The sequence below is a fragment of the Pelmatolapia mariae genome, linkage group LG16_19, assembly GCF_036321145.2.
Source record: "Pelmatolapia mariae isolate MD_Pm_ZW linkage group LG16_19, Pm_UMD_F_2, whole genome shotgun sequence".
Classification (NCBI taxonomy): domain Eukaryota; kingdom Metazoa; phylum Chordata; class Actinopteri; order Cichliformes; family Cichlidae; genus Pelmatolapia; species Pelmatolapia mariae.
The window spans coordinates 44140173-44160245 of NC_086241.1; positions in this window are offsets into that span (position 1 = coordinate 44140173).

Consider the following 20073-nt stretch of genomic DNA (forward strand, 5'->3'; position numbering starts at 1 on the left):
TCTACACTGATACTCTGAGTGCATCTATGACCAGCTGTTTCTGTGTCTAAGTTTATTCCATCTGTGAAAAATACAGCTAAACAAAAAGATTTTAAAAAATGCTTATAATAATATCAACAGTTTATTGCTATAATATCAAAAAATGGTTATAAAACAAAATTACAATGAAAAACTCAATTAGTCCCGAAGTCAAAATTAATCTTTTATCAAAATTGCATGGCTGCTTAACCAACAGCTGTCGAGATATTAAACAGCCTTATGGCGATGCAGTCACAGGATCACTCACAGAGGAACATGCTGACAGGGTGATTTTGGCAGCAAGCAAGTACAACCATGCGGAGATCCTTAATGCAGTTAGCAAATTAGCCGTTGTAGGCAGCTAATTTCTCTGTTTACTTTCAGACAGGCTAAATACAATCATTTAACGTGATTTCTCCAAAATCAGACATTTTTCCTCTAATAAAAGCCGTCTGATAGAACTTGTTTGCTTCTACGAGAGAGATGGAAAAGAGAAAAGTTAGTGTGATGCATAGATCAGCAATACAGCTACACCAAAAAAAACAATCTGTCTGCATATAGCAGGTATATTTAGCATTTCAGTTTGACTCAGACTGAAATATTTTAACCACTGAAGATGGTCCTCAGATTATAAGTCTAAAACTCAAATTGTTTTTTATATTTGAGAATTAACCAAATATAATCCATAGAGTGCAGACAGTAATCTTGGTCTGCTTAATCAGGTAGGTCAAATTAAAATGCAGTGGTTAACTCATAAGTTAATTCGGAGCCCTGTTTTGCTCAGTCCATTGCAGGTGGAAACTGCCCCCCTGGAAAGCCAACATGCTGTTGGTCCCAGCTGACTTCCATTATACAGGGCAGTTTCATTATTTCTTCAGTTAACCAGAAACAAACAAATACACTCCAGCAGATATGGCAACATTTCTGAAAATGAACTCATCTTTTTTAGGCAAAAATAGGAAAAATATTAGATACAAACCATTTTATTAATTATTGTAAACACAAAATGGCAGGTTTTTTTTAACACTGCATCCATAAACCAATCAGATATTATAGTGTAGATTTAGGACAGTGAAGAATCCTTCACATGTAAAGCTAAATAGAACAATATATTAAAAAAAAAAGAAAAAAAGAAAAGGTTCGAATATATCTAATAATGCAGAAAAAAAATAAAGAGGAGAAAACCAGTAAACCTTACAGCGTGTGATCCCTGGCAGTGGCTCATTTTGCCAGGCTGGTAATCCAGACTATGTGCATGGCATGTGTTCCTAGGGTCTCTTTTAATGAGATAGTCATGGCCTAGTTAACATCAGGCCCAGGCAGGTCTGATTCCTTAATGAACTCCAGGGACGAGTGCTTGTGAATCCCTCAGCGAGCAGGCCAAGGCACATCCCTCCCCCCAGTTGCAAATTAGAGATGATCATTCAGCCACTTTTTACAAGGTGAGTGATTGGCTTTCATCTGCAGGATTACACTATGCCAGAGACCCGGCAGGCAAACACCTCCAAGTAGCTAATAAGCAGCTGTGTGGAGAAAAAAAATGACATTGTGCCGTAACCACATCTGAAGTCAGAAATAACAGAGCAAGGAAAACAATTTTTCTTTTTATGACTCACTGCAGGCAGCCTGTCAAAACGTTCAGTTGGCAGATCTCACGTCAGCCAAAACCACAGAAGTGATCTTTGAACACTTGAAATCGCCTCATCCCAAGAATCCCTTTTTCATCCCTTTTTTGTACTTGGCTTTTTTTCATCTATACTGGAAACACCCCTTCCTGAAGAAATTTTAAAAAGTTGCAGTCAAAGAGGACGAAATAACTACAATAAACATTTTAATTATTTGAAAAAATGGTGAGGGGTAGCTTTTTGTGGGGGGTGGGGGTTAGCTAGCTACAGAAAGAGCAGTAATTTAAAGGTTATATGAACATACCAGACAGTTTAGGGCAGCGGAATAGCAACACAGGTTTCAAGGATAACTTTAGTTCCTTTTGATTGTCTTTTTTCGGTCCTTCTTTACTTTACATTTTCTTTGCTCACAGATCAGCAGCTACCTGCTTGAAGTCCAGTTCTGTTACTTTAAGTGCAACAGTTGTTGTAGCAGCCCGAACAGACTTGAGCTGGGGTTGTAGCTAGGGTTGCCAACCGTCCCTTGAAAAACGGAATCATTCTGTATTTAGAAACAAAAGCATTGAGCTGAAAAGGGACGCACTCAAAAAAAATAATTTCACACACAAAAAAAAAGAGCTAAGAAATTTCCCACACTGGGGAGGGTGAAGACAATCGGGTCGCCCAGCCCTGGCCATGAGGCGTCCCTTATTTATTTTTCAGGGAGTTGGCAACCCTAGTTGTAGCAGGACACTGCTTGGAGTTGGATCAGAGCTCTGTTCTTCTAGCACTGTCTAGAGCAGAGGTGGGGAACTCCAGGCCTCAAGGACCAGTGTCCTGCAGGTTTTAGATATCATCCTGGGTCAAATGATTTTTTCATTACCAGACCTCTGGAGAACTTCAAGACATGTTGAGGAGGTAATTTAGTCATTTAAATCAGCTGTGTTGGATTAATGACACATCTAAAACCTACAGGACACTGGCCCTTGAGGCCTGGAGTTCCACCACCCCTGGTCTAGAGCCTCACTATCTCATCTGTACAGGCTGGAACCATATGCTGGGACTACAGTATGCGGTGGCTCAGCATGCTGCTGCACTTTGCCCACCTGGCATTACACCTTGATTTGGACGTTCTCAATGGGCAGTGTGGGCATCACTGCATGGATGATGTTTTGGTTTGTATTCAGATTTCACACACTGACTTCATGTGAGTCGAAGGAGACTGCTCTTGGTAACTTTGATGCAACAGCTGAACATTCTGCTGAATGCAACAGCAGGATGATGAAGCTAATCTCCAGACATGCCTGTGAAACCTCTCACAGAGGAATTCATAAAATCAAAGCACTTGCATGCAATTTGTCATCTATCTGTAACTATGCCTACAAGCCCCTGCAAACTTATACACTTCAGCACTCATTTATAAGGAATAAAGTCCAGTACCGGATAATTTAACTCAAGTCAAATTTAGCAAAGTTCAATATGTAGAATTAAACCAGAATTTCAGTTTTGAATTATGTCTAACTCTAACTAAAGAAAATGAGTGGGATTCATTTTCCTCTTCTCCTGTCACGGTCCTGGGTCGACCCAGTGTTTTTGGTTTTGTACTTTTACTTTTATTACGAAGTACGACTGTTTGTTTTGGTTTCTGTCCTAGTATTTCAGCTTCCTAGTTTTGGTAGTACTTCCTGAGTTATTGTTTTTAGGTTTTGTTATTTGGTTTCCCAGTGTTTATTCTGTGCTCCCTCTTCTCTGCGTTCCTTCTGTCTGTCCATGGTGTTATTTTGTCTGCTCATGAGTCTGCGTCTGTTTAGTTCCGTGTCTCGTCTGGATCTCTCTGTCTGTCGTGTACTTCCTGTTTTCCTTTGTAGGTCTGTGCCTTATGTCTGTGCGTTCAGCTTTGTGCTCTCCCTGTCTCGTCAGTGTAATCAGCGTCAGCCGTGTCTCCCAGCTGTTTCCTCTTAGCTCTGTTCACCTCTTGTATTTAGTGTCTTCGTCTTCCCCTGCTCGTGGTCGCGTCGTACCCTCACTTCCACTGTGTGTTCTGTTTGCCAACCAAACTGAGTATTTTGAGTTACTTCTGCCTCCGTGAATCCTGCATTTTGGGTCCTCTCTTCCTGCCTGCCTGCACACAGCCATGACATCTCCTGGATCGCAATCTGTTTTTAATGCGTATATTATTGAATTGACCAAGGTCAGAGGGAGAATAGCTTTATATCTAACCAAAGCACAATCATTTCCTAAACGCACGATCAGTCTTTATAGCTGCCACTAGAAAACTATGGAAAAGCAAATTAAATTCATTTCCAAATACAGTTCTACAAATACTTTTAATCTAAGAATTTTTTTCAGCTGCTATAATAAAAAACAAATTATGAGATGATACTAAGTCATGAATACAAGTTCTTATTTTATTTATTTTTTTCCCTTTGGTTAACACACTGTGCTCTATCATGTGCCTAATTCTGACTGCGAGCACACAAATAAGATGTGGCATCTGAGTACTCTCAACAATATTTTGTTCAAATGTTCCTTCAGCAAGTCGCCTAGGCCGTGCTGATTTGAATCACCACTGAAGAGAGGAGAGCCTTTTATCTTTCGGATTATTTGCCTTCCACAGACGTCACGAAAAGTTTGAACAGTGTAAGTTTGGGGGGGGGATAAAAGGGAGGAAGATAATGCTTTGGCCTCTTCCTCCCAGATTGCTCTCCCCTTTGATCAGCAGCAGAATCGCTTTAATCACCAAGTACAAAGGCTACTCACAGAACCACACTCTGTTTAATTATTGCTGACACATTACAAGACAGTTACACGTTCTGGTACTGACAGTGCGCGACTCAACTGAATACTCCCCACGAGTGTAGACGGGTACACGGATAGTCCAGGAAATATTATCAAAACTAATTTAATATAGAAACATATTGGAAACAAGCAGCTGACACGCTTTTGCTGCTCAACAAATCGAATCAAATATGAGAGTTTATACCTGCCGGAATAGGCAATTTCATACAGTTGCATTCCATTGCTTCCCGATATTCAAATCCACTTACCTAGCTCAGATTTGACCGTCTTGTCTTTACATAAGGAAAGAGTGAGGTTTCTCCATTTTCATGATGTCTGTGCAGAAGTGGAAAATGAACAGCTGAAACAACAGTTGATTCAAGATGGAAATGACTGTAGTAGAACACATAAACCATGCTCTGCTTATCAGATTTTCAAGTTAATTACCGGTAAGTGAAATTCTCTGGTTTCACAACAGGAGATGGAGATATTTTCATGACTAGCTTAAAATTAGAAATGTGTTATGCCTTGTCAGATTCTGCCACTAAAGTGTTTTAGTTGATTTTTTTTTTCTTTTTAGAACAGCTCAACTGTATGTATATGCAGTCCAGATGACTTTGTGGGCAGTGATACACTTTTTCTTCTGCAGGCTCTCTGCTTCAGCAAATTCAATTTTAAGTGTAATTGCATAATATATTAAAGTGCCAAGTGTCAGCTTAAATTTGAGTAGGTGGAGGTTAATATAGAAAGAAATATCTGCGCCATAACGTCCTTTTAACACCTAATGCCAAGAGTTTAGAGGTCCAAGAGTAATTGGACCGGAAAAGTCAAACCCAGTCATCATATTTAAGGGGGTTGTAGAAAACCCTTTTCCACAAAGATATCAGCAGACTGTTTGGATCATCCTTTACTTCGGTCACCTGCAGTGGTTATTTCCGGCGTGTGCACTTCATGGAAAGTAAAGCAGGCAGCAGTGTTAAAACTGCTGCAGAAGTGTAGCTTAACGACGGTTCCCAGGAATTTGTAACCGGCGTGGAAAACTTCAAGGAACTGTCAGATATTGATGTGGAAATTGAATTTTTAGTACTTTTATAAGCCTGACAAGTCTGGCTGCTCAACCCCAACCACTATGCCTGACTTGTAGTACTTGTAGTGCATTTTAATGTTGCGAGCTACAAAAATGTAAATGAGGATAGCAGGAAGCCACCACTACTCCGGTGCAAACAGTTAATGCTGACTGTTGTTGTCCTTGTTCACAGTACCATGCCCCGAAAGTGGCATCAGGATAGTGTGCTTCGGTGTTGTTATGGCATGTCATGCACCAAAGAATGCTTGTAACCTGACGCGTACATAATGGCCAGGCTGAATGGGCAAGTGTGCAAGCAGGTTTGTCTCTATAGGTATTGAAGTAGTACAGATTCCCAAATGGCCAAGTTGGAGATTGCTGCAAAAGAGTTGTTCTGCCAAAAAGTTAGGGGAAAAAAACTCCACTTGTTTGCTGTTTCAGCTTCTTCTATTCATATTCCAGCAGTGAATATTAGATATTTTGAGTTGCAACAGTTTTCTCTTAGGAGTAGACTTAAGCCGAGTCAGCTGTAAGTGGTTAGTGAACTGTGTTTACGCCAAAGTTCACACAGGCAGTAGCCAACATATCAAGCCTCCTTTTCATCTCTGTATCGCTGTCTGTATGTTTGAGATTACTGTCCTTCAGAATGATCAGATGTTGACATCTGAAGTTTCCATCAAGTTTCCATCATTCATCACTTCAAAAACATCCACTGGAATCTTTCTGCATTTTTGTGAACTGAAGCCTGACCTTTTTGTTTTGTGCACTCCCAGCAGTTTGCATCATCTAAGGTTCTTGAAGGCATCCCTGACCTGTTAAGAGTGCTTTCATCACCACACAAGTACTTCTCTACTCCTCCATGAGACCCATGCTTCTTACTGTATTCAAGACTTACAAGGTCTTGAATAATCAAGCCCCATCTTCTCTTAGAGACCTCATAGTACCATATCACTCCAATAGATCCCTCTCAGACTGTGGGCTTACTTGTGGTTCCTAGGATATTTAAAAGAAGAATGGGAGGTAGAGCCTTCAGCTTTCAGGCTCCTCTTCTGTGGAACTCCATTTTTGTTAAAACTTATCCGGTCTTTAAGTCTAACGTCATTAGCCATGTCTGGGCCCAAACTCTGCTGCAGGTCTCTAAGTCAAATGATTACTGCAGCATTACTGAGAGCTAAAAACTGTCTAAATTCTTTCATCTGTAATAAAATGATCAGGGTGGCTGCTCTACCAGGTGTAACAATTAAGTTTAACATCCAGACATCCATGAAAACAGAAATTATGAAATTTAACGGAGTTAGAAGTTAGCAGGAAGTTAGCTCGCTAGCTTCCATCTAAATATAATATACCATGTTCAGACTGAGGGATTTCTGAAACAAATTAAAACATACAGCTCTGCTATTACTTCTGACATAAATGAAGACAGGAAAGTAAACAGCAGTGACGTTTGTAGGGTTAATGAAGTTTGGCTAGCTGGTATATAATGATCTGCTACGTGATCGCTAGCGACACCGCTATGTTAGCATAATATAAACAGTGAAGCTGGAGGACGAAAGCTAATGAACGGACTTCTTTCGACTCGATAAAAGTTAACGTGAGGGTTCCCAATGGTTAGGGGCAAATGCAATCGCATGGCAGGATGCTGTAAACGGACCAAACTTCAGTTAGGAGAACAACTGAGATAATCCATCCATACGAGGTTAGTCATTAATATACTGCAGCATGGGCTGAGCTATAGTTACATGTAAGGTTTTAAAAACTGAGCTTTAAAATGAATAGCGGTAATAAAAACTGAGAGAGGCTGACAGTGATGACTGACTGTTTTTAGGGGCTTGTTGATATTAAATAGAAGAAGATACAAAGCATTAAAACATGTTAAAAACACAACAGCCTTATTAAACGCAGAGTAGTTTGGACCCGGAAGCAGGATCATCACATCATCACTTAAAGACCGAACAGTTAGGGCTGGATCAGGTGACCCTGCATCCTCCCTTAGTTATGTTGCAAGAGGTCTAGACAGCTGTGGAGCTTTCCATGATGCACTTTGTGTTTCTTCACCACTCACCTTTTTTTTTCTCTTAGCAATTAATAATCTCTGGCTCTCTTCCTCAAAGTGACTCTTGTCGTGTCTCCCTCCCCTCGCCTTTAACCAGTTGTGGCAGATGGCCACCCCTTCCATGAACCTGGTGCTGAGAGTTTTTCCTTCCCACTGTCACCAAGTGCTTGCTCACAGGGATTTACCATAGTACTGGCTGTGAAAAAATATTGTCACAAATCCACAAACACATCTCCTCTTTATGGAAACGTATATGATAAGAAGCTTTGGTTTCCTTTGAGTGATTGTTCTGAAAGGTGCCCTTTTTTCCTGTTCCCTGATGTCAGTTGGAGAATTCATGCTATTTTGAGCTTTGTTGAAGTCAAACTTTTTTGGACACTTTTTAGTTTTCTTTCTTTTTTTTTTCAACAAGGGATGTCCGTCTCCATTAAAGCGATTCCCCTTCTGTGATAGTGATGTGGGAATTGAACAGGACAGTCGACAGTCTACGCTCTGTCGCTTCATCCCAGTGTTTCTGTTTGGCTCCACACCATCTGAGCAGTGTGTATGTGTGTCTGTCTATGTCTGAATTTGTGTGTGTGCAGTCATCCTGAGTCTCATTGGGTAACGCCAACATAAAGTGAGGATACATTTAAAGGGTCAGACAGGACTGTGGGTGGAGGAGAGGACAGCCGTGTGCCAACTCTCTGCATGCTGTCAGTACCCATCTAGGTCTAAGACACACACACACACACACACACACACACACACACACACACAAACAACAAAAACCTCAAAGTACCGTCCAAACACAGACATGCAATAAATACCACACCTTCCAAAGACACACACTCATTTCTACGTCACATAAATAAACATCACAGAAAACACACTCATCACAAAAGACACACACACACCCCTTCAGACCACACGTGTCTGCAAAAACACACCCTCTTCAAGCATAAGACACATGAGCCGTGACAGTGGTGTCGACTCTTTTCACATATCGCCGAAAACGTGACTCAGCATGGGTGTTTGTTTGTCCACATCGGCACAGTGTCCTGTTTCAGTGCATATCAAGGATTATATGCTTTGATTGGTTTTTTGGGGGTTTTTTTATTTTATTGAAAGAAGGTTCATCATGAGACAATAGAAGTAGTGTCTCTTATTATTAAACTGGCCCATTAAACATTTTCTTGTACAATATAATATTTCAAACTTTCAACTAATTTCATATTTTTCAAATTATTTTGCAGAGAAAATTCAAAAGGCAAAACGTCCCACTTTCATAAAAAAAATCATACTTTCTTTAATCTATAGGTTATTTTTCAGAATATGCATTAATCCCACTTTCAACAAGACAAGTGACTGAGTGAATGAGTCTTTTGTGGGAGTATCCTGTCGAAGCTAAGAATCACCCTCCAACACTGAAAAAATTCAGCTAATATGTAAGTGGCAAAAAATGCAATTCCTCTTATGATCTCTCTACAAGTGACTCAGCATCCATACACTGCCATGGTAAAATTAACAGCATTAAAAAAGCATATTTACAGTTGTGTTTTGTGAGGTTTTGTGTTTCAGTGTTCATTCTAGAGTACAGTAGTGGTGTTTTTTGATTTAATTGGTAGTTTTCATGAAAACCTGAAACAAAGACTTCTTGGACCGTCTTCGAGTACAGTTACCAGCAGCAAGCCATTTTATGTCACATCATTTCAATTTCAAATGCTTATAAACCAAAAATAAAGACGCTCAACAAAAGCTGACACGAGAAGGAGTAGAAACCTACCTGTCAGTGAAAGAAGTCATGTCTCTAATGATAACTTAAACTAAGACACAATTAAAATAGTTGAGTTGGGAAACGTTGCTTGAAACATCTCAGTCAGATAAATATGTAACTTTAAACATCTTTAAACATTTATATTTAAACATTTACCCATTTCAAACACGTTTGATACTTTTAATACAGAGAAGTTTAGAATGCAGCACCTAAACAGCAAGAATCTGGTGAGACCCAAAACGAGGCTAAAATAAATATTCAAATTACCTGAAATCATAGATTTTCACAGAATTTTGAGCTTTTAGTTATGTTTATATTTCAGTACTGTTTGTGTCCAAGACCTCGTTACAACTCTGTGTATATATAATGCACGTTTCTTTGTCTCATCGTCTGTTAACCCTTCTATTATGTTTGGACCTTGTCTGCCTTTTAAATATGGACTTTCTTTTTTTCTTTTTCTTTTTTTTTTTTAGATAAGACAGCCTTTACAATGTAGAATTATATAATCATACAATTTACCCGTAGCAGCAGAACAGAATATTTCATAGTGCAATGGTTGGGTATTGATAGCATCAGGTTTTGTGCATTGCACATTGAGATATGTGCAGACCCCACTGTGTGTGTCTGTGTGGTCTGTTTTTATAGACAAAATAAAAGCTCACCTTTTGTTCACTCAGTCTGCCTCCTGTGCGTCTGCATGTGGGTCTTTATTCCACACTTTACCTTTACTTCGTTACACATTAAGATTTATTATGCCAGTATAACTGATGAAAATGTATTACTTAGCACTTAACATGTTGTATTTTGGTCACAAATGTAAAACAACAACTGTAAAAAAAAACAAAAAAAAAACAATAATAACACCTAAAAGAAAAAGGACATATCCAAGAATATCTTCCAAGTTACAGTCACGGTATTTTGTGTGTAAGGAAAATGTCCTAAACCTTATCTGAGCTCTAGAGGTAAATGAAGGTAAATAAAGAAAATGCTGTTAATGTGCCTTCTTCCAGTTTACGCTGTCAAGTGGAGGTGAAAATAAATATAAGAGAAAACACAAAATAGTAACTAAGTGCTGCTATTACTCTGTCTTTAACAACAAAATTCAGAGCAGCTACATTTTCATCTCCTGCTGTATTTACTAAGATGAGGGGGGGAGGATTTACCTTTTATTTTGTTTGTGTACAGAGATTTACTGAGCTGATATATTGGCCACAGGAGTGCTCAGTGCAATAAAAGAAGAATGCAAATACAGCACCTCCACACTCATGTCTTTTAACCACATGCTGTTATTCGGCAGAGATGGGGCATACAAATATTTAATAAGAAAGACACAATCCCATAAGAATCTGTGCTCATGTGTTTTATTTTTGTGTGCTGTAAATAATAAGTGAATAATAATTATTGTCTCTTAATCATGGCACTTGTTAGTGGGTGGGATATATTAGGGAGCAGATAAAGAGCCCATTTTGGCCAAAATTGGCATGCTTAGGATTTCACCGAGTTTGACAAGGGTCAAACTGTGATGGCTGGACAACTGGGTCAGAGTATCTTCAAAACTCCAGCTCTTATGGGGTGTTTAGACTGGGAGACTGTACTGCAGACTGGGAACATCTCATTCCTTTGGGCAATGTTCTGCTGGGAAACCTTGGGTCCTGCCATCCATGTTGATGCTGTTTTGACAGATACTGCCTACCCAAGCATTGCTGCAGATCATGAACACCCTTTCATGGAAACAGTATTCCCTGATGCCTGTGGCCTCTTTGAGCAGGATAATGCACCCTGTCACAAAGCAAAAGTGGTTCAGGAATGGTTTGAAGAACACAACATCCAGTTTGAGGTGTTGACTTGGCTTCCAAATTCCCCAGATCTCAATCCAATCAAGCTTCTGTGGGATCTGATGGACAAACAAGTCCAATCCATGGAGGCCACCTCAAAACTTACAGGACTTGTTGTTAACATCTTGGTGCAGATACCAAAGCACACCTTCAGGGATCTAGTGGAGTCCATGCCTCGATGTGTCGGGGCACACGTGGCAGCAAAAAGACGAACAATACAATATTAGTCTGTGGCCATAATGTTATGCCTGACTGGAGTACAGTCCATATGATTCTTTGCTGCACTCTAAGCTACAAAGTATTTTCTGTGATATTTTATGAAGAATTAAAACTTGAAACAACAAAATACTATGTTCAGGAAAACAACAGAAACATGTTTCCCCTCCTGTTGCCAGTGATTCGCAGGTTAAAGAGGGAAATTAAATGATGCACAAATACCAGTTTGTGTATTCTCTTACTTCTGTTCTGATTACCAAACATGATGAGTTTTTTGCTAGTTTACCGGAACAAAGTTGGATATTTTGTCTACTGCAGCTGCACAGACTTACTAAGGGTCCATTGGATTCCACTCATTTTCATTTCCCTCATTTTCTGCCATGTTTTTAGTCCACACATCAGTCATAAAATAAAGTGACATGTTCATCTGTCTCTGGTAGCAATGAACCTACAGAGAATTCTATACTGAATTTGTAGATTTTCTCGGCTTTACAGAGTTCAGTAATGAGTTCATTGTTTAACGATCCAGATACAATTTCATTCATTCTTACTGCTCTCATACTGCCACTGACTCACAGCAGGAAGATGCTTTTAGAGAAAAAGCTCTCAAGAGCCGCTATAGCTGTACCTTATTATGGTTACTGCTCAGCAGCAGACAGCTATCGTTAGAGGTGAACATGTTAATATGGTGGAGATTGCTAAAGAAGCGGATAAAAAGGTGAATCAGCACTGGACCTACAGAGGTTCATCAGATTCCTCAAGTGAACACTCTGACAGGACAGCATCAGGTCAATAAAAAAAGATTGAGTGGAGAAGTGCATTTAAGTTTAAGTACAGAGAAATAACAATTGACAAAATAAGTCACAAACATTTTCATTGTAATTTTTCTTAATCAGATTATGCTGATACCTCTGTTAGTTCAGCGTTTGGATAGATGATCAGACAGGTAGTCAACATTTTACCATTTGGATTTTATCAGATCTAAAAAAAAAAAAATGTTTAGTGATTCACTTTGTTGGAACAACTTCATTATATTATTTAACTTAAGTTACACACCACATCTTAGTAAGTGAAGCTACAGTTCAACTTCAACTTCAACTACAATTCAAATATCCTTTATAAAACATATAAGACCTGCAGTGATTTATATCGTGGCTGTGTTGTCGAACCCCACATCCATGTGCATACATTTAAAGCCAAAAGGTGAGCGGAGCAGCAGCAAGACCCCCACACAGAACAAAGCACAGCTAACATTCAGAAATAGCATGAATAGCATTTAACAGAGGAGCTGGGCTGGAGGTGGGTTACAATGCAGCTTGTAGAAGCATCAACAACTCTACGCAGGCTAAAGCCACTTAAATAGTAAATAGTTATCAACCAAACAATCAGCTGATGTGGAGTTACTGAAGTCAGCTGATCTGCCTAGATTACTGGCTGAAATTGAGTCCATGACCTCCCTGAATTAATCATATGCCCAAAGTAAACAATACATTTATATTAAAAGAATGGGTTAACTCTTAAATTAGTCATTAGTGGGTTAGTTTAGGCCCAGCATATTCTCCTGGTTGTATTTGTTTAACAAGGTCTTCAGTAAAGGAGTTCTGTAATAGTGTAATGATGGGTTTTTGCACTGTGGTGTTAATGCTGTACTTCAATAAACAACATGAATACTTAAGTACTCTTGTCAGGAAATTTTTACACAGATTTGCCATGAGCACATTTGCCAAAAATAGGACAAAGTAAACCAAAATAAACAAAAAGTTTCATAATTGTCAGTTTCATCAGTTCAAAATTTCTACAAAACCAACATTTTCTATGATTGGGCCAAATTTAGTGTGAACAATAATACCCAAACACATACACACACAGTCACAAAGACTCACACGCACACACACACACACCAGGTTGTGAAGGCATGTTTATAAATGATGGATTGCCTGGTGGAGTCAGAGGAGAGGAAACGCTGAATATTCATAATGCCTTTTGAAGCGGACCTCCTCCGGCTACATCAGACATCAGTCATACGGTGAAGGTCGGAGTAAAGCTGACTCACGATAAAATGACCACGTCCACCTCACCCCACCCACTCACACACATACACAACCCTCAATCCCCATCAGTCCAACCTTCCACAGTATCCCCCCTGCCTCAGTACGCTTGTCCGCTCAGCATGTGACGCATACCATCTGTAGTCAGACAGCGGCAAGCCGGCACACACATGGAGATGATATAGAACGCATGCGCGCACACACGTGCACACACACACACACACACACACAAATATACATCCGACATGTGCAACGTAAGCCCACAAGACTGGAATCATGCTTTAATACACATGCCAGGAAACATTCCATATACATGCAAGCATAGGAAAGCAAATACACACAAACATACACAAAATGACTTGCAGACACACAAACACATACACAGGAAGTCAAATCTACATCCACACAAACACACACATATGTCAAATCTCAACTGCCGCTTCATCACTCAGACTCATCTCTCAGTCAGGATTGGTTGATTCAGTTTGGCAAGTCATGTACCGTGAACCGTGATTGGCCGGCTCACGGGAGCATGCTAATCTTGACACATATTGAACCAGCTGGTAGATCCTCTGAATACCAACAAGGTGTGAGGTAGAGGAAGGACATGGAAAGCCTGTGTATTCATATTAAATTTAAATGACTTTTGTCTTGCCTTGGTTTTCTTGGCTGGTTGATCATATTTATTCAGCAATTTAATACTTCTGCATCTTCTACACTTCTCACAGACAGACTATGTGTATATCAGTGGATGTTTTTTTTTATACATATACAGTTTCTTGTTGAAAATTAAAACGTTTTTTAACTCAAGTGGACTCCCTGTTTTAAGAAATTTATTACCCACCGGCTAAATTAGGAAGGAAAAGTCAATAAAATCTATATTCATACTGTCCTGCTGCCAGGTTTCTGGGAACTGGAGTGTCCTGCTGAAATGTCACAGGAGAATCTTTTTTTCGAGGAGCCTGTCAAGTGTTTGTTGAAAATTGACTGCCTCCCCTGAAAAAGATGGAAAATAGAAAACTGTAATTTTGCTGCACTCTCCCTATCCTCCGAATTCTGTGCGACCCAGACTCAGCAGAAACGCTGCAATCACAGGAAGCGATTACAGGGCAAAATCAGGGCATCAGTCATAATCCTGCTTGCCACTGTGCAAGTGCATAGTGTTTTGTCATAGAGACCAGACACTTTTTGAACATATTGTGCTCGATAACCTGTCAAAGATGTTTTAAACAGCTGCTGCAGTCACCTTCACTCACCTTCTTGTATTAACCCTCTCCCCTCCCATCACACATGCAAACATACACAACAAAAAGTCAACTAGATGATTAAACCTTGCTGCCATCGCTACTCGTCAACAGAAAGAGCTGGTTAATCTGGTTATTCACTTTTAACTGAGTTCATATTTTATATACAGTGGTTAAAAGACACGGGTGTCAAACATAAGGCCTGAGGGCCAGAATTGGTCCAGGGCTAATTCTAATCCGGTCCACTGCACGTCATTGGAAAATGTGAAGCAGGGAATCCATTTTGGACTTTTAAACGTACTTCAAAAAATTTGCAGGTTGTCCTACTAATAAAGACTTCTGCCACAGATATTCATACTACAGTAATGAAGTAATAGATACAGATTTAAATGACAGAAAAGTTGGTGTTTTTTCACCATCTAGTATAGAAATCTGTGGTTTTTATAAAGTAAAATAAAATAGGACTTTTTTTGTGCATCAACAAAACGTTCCACTAATTACAGGACAGGGAAGGCAAAGAGCAGTTAAAAAATTTTGGGATAAACCTCACGTGTATTTCTCACAATTTAGGTGACAGATTTCTTTAATCTTTTGTAGTTTCCTTAATTCCTCGTGCTTTCTGTGTTCTGTTCTCCTCATCGTCCTGTTTGTGTTGTTTTTCAATGTTTTCATGCTTTTTTACTTCCTGTCTCTGTGTTCATTTCTTGGGTGCCCCAGACAATCATCCAGTAACCACTTATTGATTGCTTTTACCTGCCTCTTGTTCCTCCAACTACCTGCGTGTTTATATATAAATGCAAAACCAAACTGTGGACAGCCATGTGGATTTTATTCTGCCCATACTAACACTAGTAGCATTAGCAATACTGTCCAAATTAACACTGTTAAGTACTCTGTGTGCAATATTGCATAAAGCATAAAGTGCCACATATTTCCATGACATTTAAAATACAGCATGAACGCTGAACAATGTGAGTTTCAAACAGTTGTTAAATATATTTGCAATAGCTATACAATGTTTAACCACCATCCACTAGGTAGCAGATTAAGATTTTGAGTGTTTTTTTAAATTTACTTTTTTTTTTTAACTTTTTTCTTTAATTTTGAATTAAAGAAAATTTACCATTGGTAAATTGGTATGGTAAATTTACCAATTTACCATAATGTTATGGTGTCACAAAAACAGATCCAGTGTATGTCAGTCACAGATCTTTAATGAATGAGCAGCATGCGGCTTCATAATCAGATCCACCACTTACTCATCGCATCTGGTTTCATAACAGCAAGGTGGCTGAAAATAGATAAAGCTTCATAACAGGATTTCACAAACCAATAGGCAGCAACATGGTGGCTATGTTCATCTTTTATATTGTCAATAGTATCACCAACACTAACATGACAGATCGTGGAAGTGTAGCCAAAATATCTTTATCATCGCCCGTTATTTGGCCACAGTACAGGTCCTCAAGAGTAGTTGAGACACACAGACACACAGATTTTCTTAAGCAGCTCCATTCACCACCTGTTCACAGCACCACGTACTGATTAGCTTTATGTTACATGACAGCTTGTCAAGATGAATGACAACACACACAGCACATAGAAAGTGGACCAACTAAGAAAGACTGACATATTTTACACTTTTCTTTTCTTTCTGTCCTTGGAGTTTTTTTATAAGCAGTGGTTAATGTAGCTAAACAATAGCGATTAAATATATACACACCAATTAATTTTCACTTGTTGCTTTAATTTCGATTTGAAATGTAACCAATATGTTGACTAAGTAGTAAAACGTAAAAAACATGGGGCAGAGAGTACAGGTTTGCAATGTTTCTACCCCTTTAAATTTAAAAGGCAAAGTTAACTCTGTGTGTGTGTCCTTTATGCTGTCCTCACTCAAACATAAGTGCTTGTTTGTGCATATGCGTGTGTGTATGTGTGTTAGAGACACAGTAAGCCACATTAATACGACAGCACCTAACTCAGCACACCTGTTTTCCTCCAACAAATTCAATTTGACGCTTCCTCAGCAGAGCATGATGTTCTCGGGCGTGCTCGGCGGTGCCATCTGTGACAGAGCGTGGCACGTTTTCTTCGGCTCTGCCATTCCCACAACTTGTCTTCTGAGGCCTTAGATGTACTGCAGGCTCGGTCAAACATGCAGCAAGGAAAAGGGAGAGCCGAGGAGATGTCAGCGGATCTAATTTGACTTAGGGACACGTTTCCTCCTGTGGGAAAAAAACAGAAACCAGCCTGCCAGTCTGTCAGTCGCCCTGTAGCTCCGCTCGAACGCCTCTGAAGTGATGCAGTGCATCTGCAGAATATTAGAAAGTCCTCTTTGCAAACTGGGCCGCAACCTCTCAGTTTCACCAAATAGACTATTATACTGATTGAACTGAATATCAGCCCAGCCAGTATTTTTGTACTGTTAGCATTATGGAAGTTGACAACAGACAAAGACCTTTAAAAACCAACTAGTAAATCTGGCACTGTACAGTGTGGTTTTCATTTATTCAGCTGTACAATTATGTTGCCTGTAATTAAGTCTAAATGCTCAATTACCCCAGTGGCTTGGATCATGGTGCTTTTAAAAAGCTTCCAACCAAACTCCCTGAAGTACATAAATCAGCTCAAGTGGACAGTTTAGTTTTCCCCTGATGAAATGTTTAATAAAAAATCTAAATAGGGTGTATTCTTTAACCAAGCTAGCAGTTTATGCCATTAGCATGCTAGTATACGAATGACACTTTTAGTTAGTGACCGCTTGTTTTCTTGAACGTAGAAGAAAACGGTATTTTTCGTCTTGGATCTTTTACCTGTGAGTCAGACAGATAGCAAATTGACAGCAAATAAGTTGCTGAGCTCAGTATGGAGGGGTTTGGGGGCATTTTAGCGCTCAGGCTAGTTTTTGTTGCCCATTTAAGCATTTATTTATGGTTGAACTCTAACAAATAGATTTTTTCTACTTTTTTTTGTTTGTTTTACAACAATGAGCATGAGCTCATTGAACAAGTTCTGAATTACGTGTAATATTAATATTAAGACCCCCTTAATAAATATATGCATAATACATGCATACATACTATTATGAATACATAATAGTATGTATGCATAATAGTATGCATACATACTAAATGCCGTAACAACCATAATTGCTCCAAGGTCAAAGGGACAACTTGTCCTAAACTGCCATGTGTGCTAAAGTTAGCTAAATCTCAAAGTTAGTTCAATATAAAACTGGAGTTATTATTTTTGAAATAAAAAAAGAAAGAGAACAACATGAAAGTTTTAAAACTTTTTATTCTAAGTGCAAAAGGTGCTTACCTCATCATACTATGATTTTGACCACACGTGAATATAAAATTGACTATAAAGTGTTTAGTCAAGTTTGATTTTAAATATTAAAGTCAACTTTCAGTATGTCCTCCTGAGAGCCAGCCTATTGGTTTATGTTCTCTGCAATGGACTTTTGTTTCCAAGCTCCTTAGACTACGATGACCTGGGAACCTTCACAGACATGCCCTACTAAGTCCTGATAAAGTCCTGACTAAATAGAGGAGATCCTGGGCTTTCCATTGGTATCTCTTGAGTTTCTGTGGCCTCTTTTAGCTCCAAATAGGCATGAAATCACCAAAAAAAGTTCAGTTGAAAGATTTTTTTTTTCCTCCGTTCTCAGGAGGATATGCACAACCCAGCGGGTTTACCATAAAATCCATAAAGTGCGCAGATTTCTTATTAAAACACCAAAAGACAGGTTGCAGTTGGTCACTGTTGAGCCATGGTCCATGGCAGATTAACTTGGTGACTTTTTAAACAAACTGTCAACAACATTACACGCTGTAAAACGTGTGTTTATCATTTGTTCCATGAGCATTTTGTTAGGAAACAAAATTCTGAGGTTTTTTTGGGATCAGTCACTGTTTTGAGGTGTTAATTGTTTCAAATGTTTCAAATCGCGTTGTGAAACTTTTTAAATCATAAAACGACCCGAAAGGATATTATATTAGACTTGTGGCAAATAGAGAGACAAAGCAACAATCGCCTTTGTTATGCTGTTACGAGAATTATGTTTTCAAAGAGTTTGCAAATTACCCTCTTAGCTGTAAAATGGAGCTTCTATTATCTCCATTTAGTGTGTTGTATGCTCCATTTCAGACAAAGAGAAGGAGGGAACGGAGATTGAGAGAGAGAGCGAGAGGGAGGGAAGAGACAGAAAAGGAGAGATTAAACGGACCATTAGACCAAAATGACTCCTGTGAAGAGGGATCAGAAAACAAACAGGGCTTTAGAGAACTGCTGGCAGCGTAAGCAGAAGCAATTACCATCATTATTATTGTGATCATGTTTACAGTGATTATTTTCTGCCTGCTTACTGCCTCACCGTGATACGGCACGATTGATGAGGGAGGGATGTGCGGTAAATTTGGGGCAACACTTGGAGATCCACTCAGAGCCGAAACGGGACACATCACACTGAAAGCCTCTGGTTAGAGAGCGGGGAGGAATAATGATGTTAAAGAGCGAAGAGTGAATTGATGTTTCCTGAATGTTTCCACTTTGATTAGTTTAAAAGTTTATTGCTTTGTTGTTCAAATTTGCCCATCTGTAATAGTTACTACTTATGTGACGCTAGTAGGTAGCACTTTGGTGGGTGTTTGAGGTTTAATCTATCCTCATTTAGGTCATCTTATTATAAAACTCTGTCTCAGCCTCACCAGAAAAGGAAATTAGTGCTACAGCCTTGGAAAATAGCACTGAGTGAAGAGTGTGTGAATAACCGCTACGCTACAGCCCAATGTTAACTGATGTAGTGTCATCTTATTTCTGTTTGTATATATAAGTACATAGAAACTGCACAGAAGAGATGCTGGATCCTTTTTGCTCTGTTTTTAATCCGTTGTGAAGTAGCACAGCATGTAGGTAAACTGCTGTGTGGCGAACAAACGAGGCAGAACACATTAGCATCTTGAAACAAACTGTTATTGTTTAAGGCCAATTTTTATTTTTTTATTAGCCTTTTAAAAAATGAATCTCCATTCAAACAGTTCCTACCACAGAAAACAGGAGGTCTGGGCTTTTTATTTTGCCTTCAATGAGACAGACTATTGTTTATTTTTCTTTTTATTAGTCTTAACCAATAGTTCCTCAGAATTTTGAAGATCTTTTGATGAAAAAGCGTAAACTTTAAGTTTCAGTCCAGTCTTTGTGCCTGAGCATTTCTGTATGAACGTTTTTGTTCGTTAAGAGACTGAAAACTCAATGAATCAAGGCGACCGACTCAAGGAATAAACCAATGTTGTGTTTACACAAAAAAGAGAACTTTAGGCACTTTGCAGCCTGTTACAAAATATTCTGTTCCTATTTCTTTAGTTGAATCTACAAAAAACACAGTTTGACTGATTTTTTACTAACAAGGCGATTCCAAAACAGTTACTAGCAAGTAACATCTCAGCAT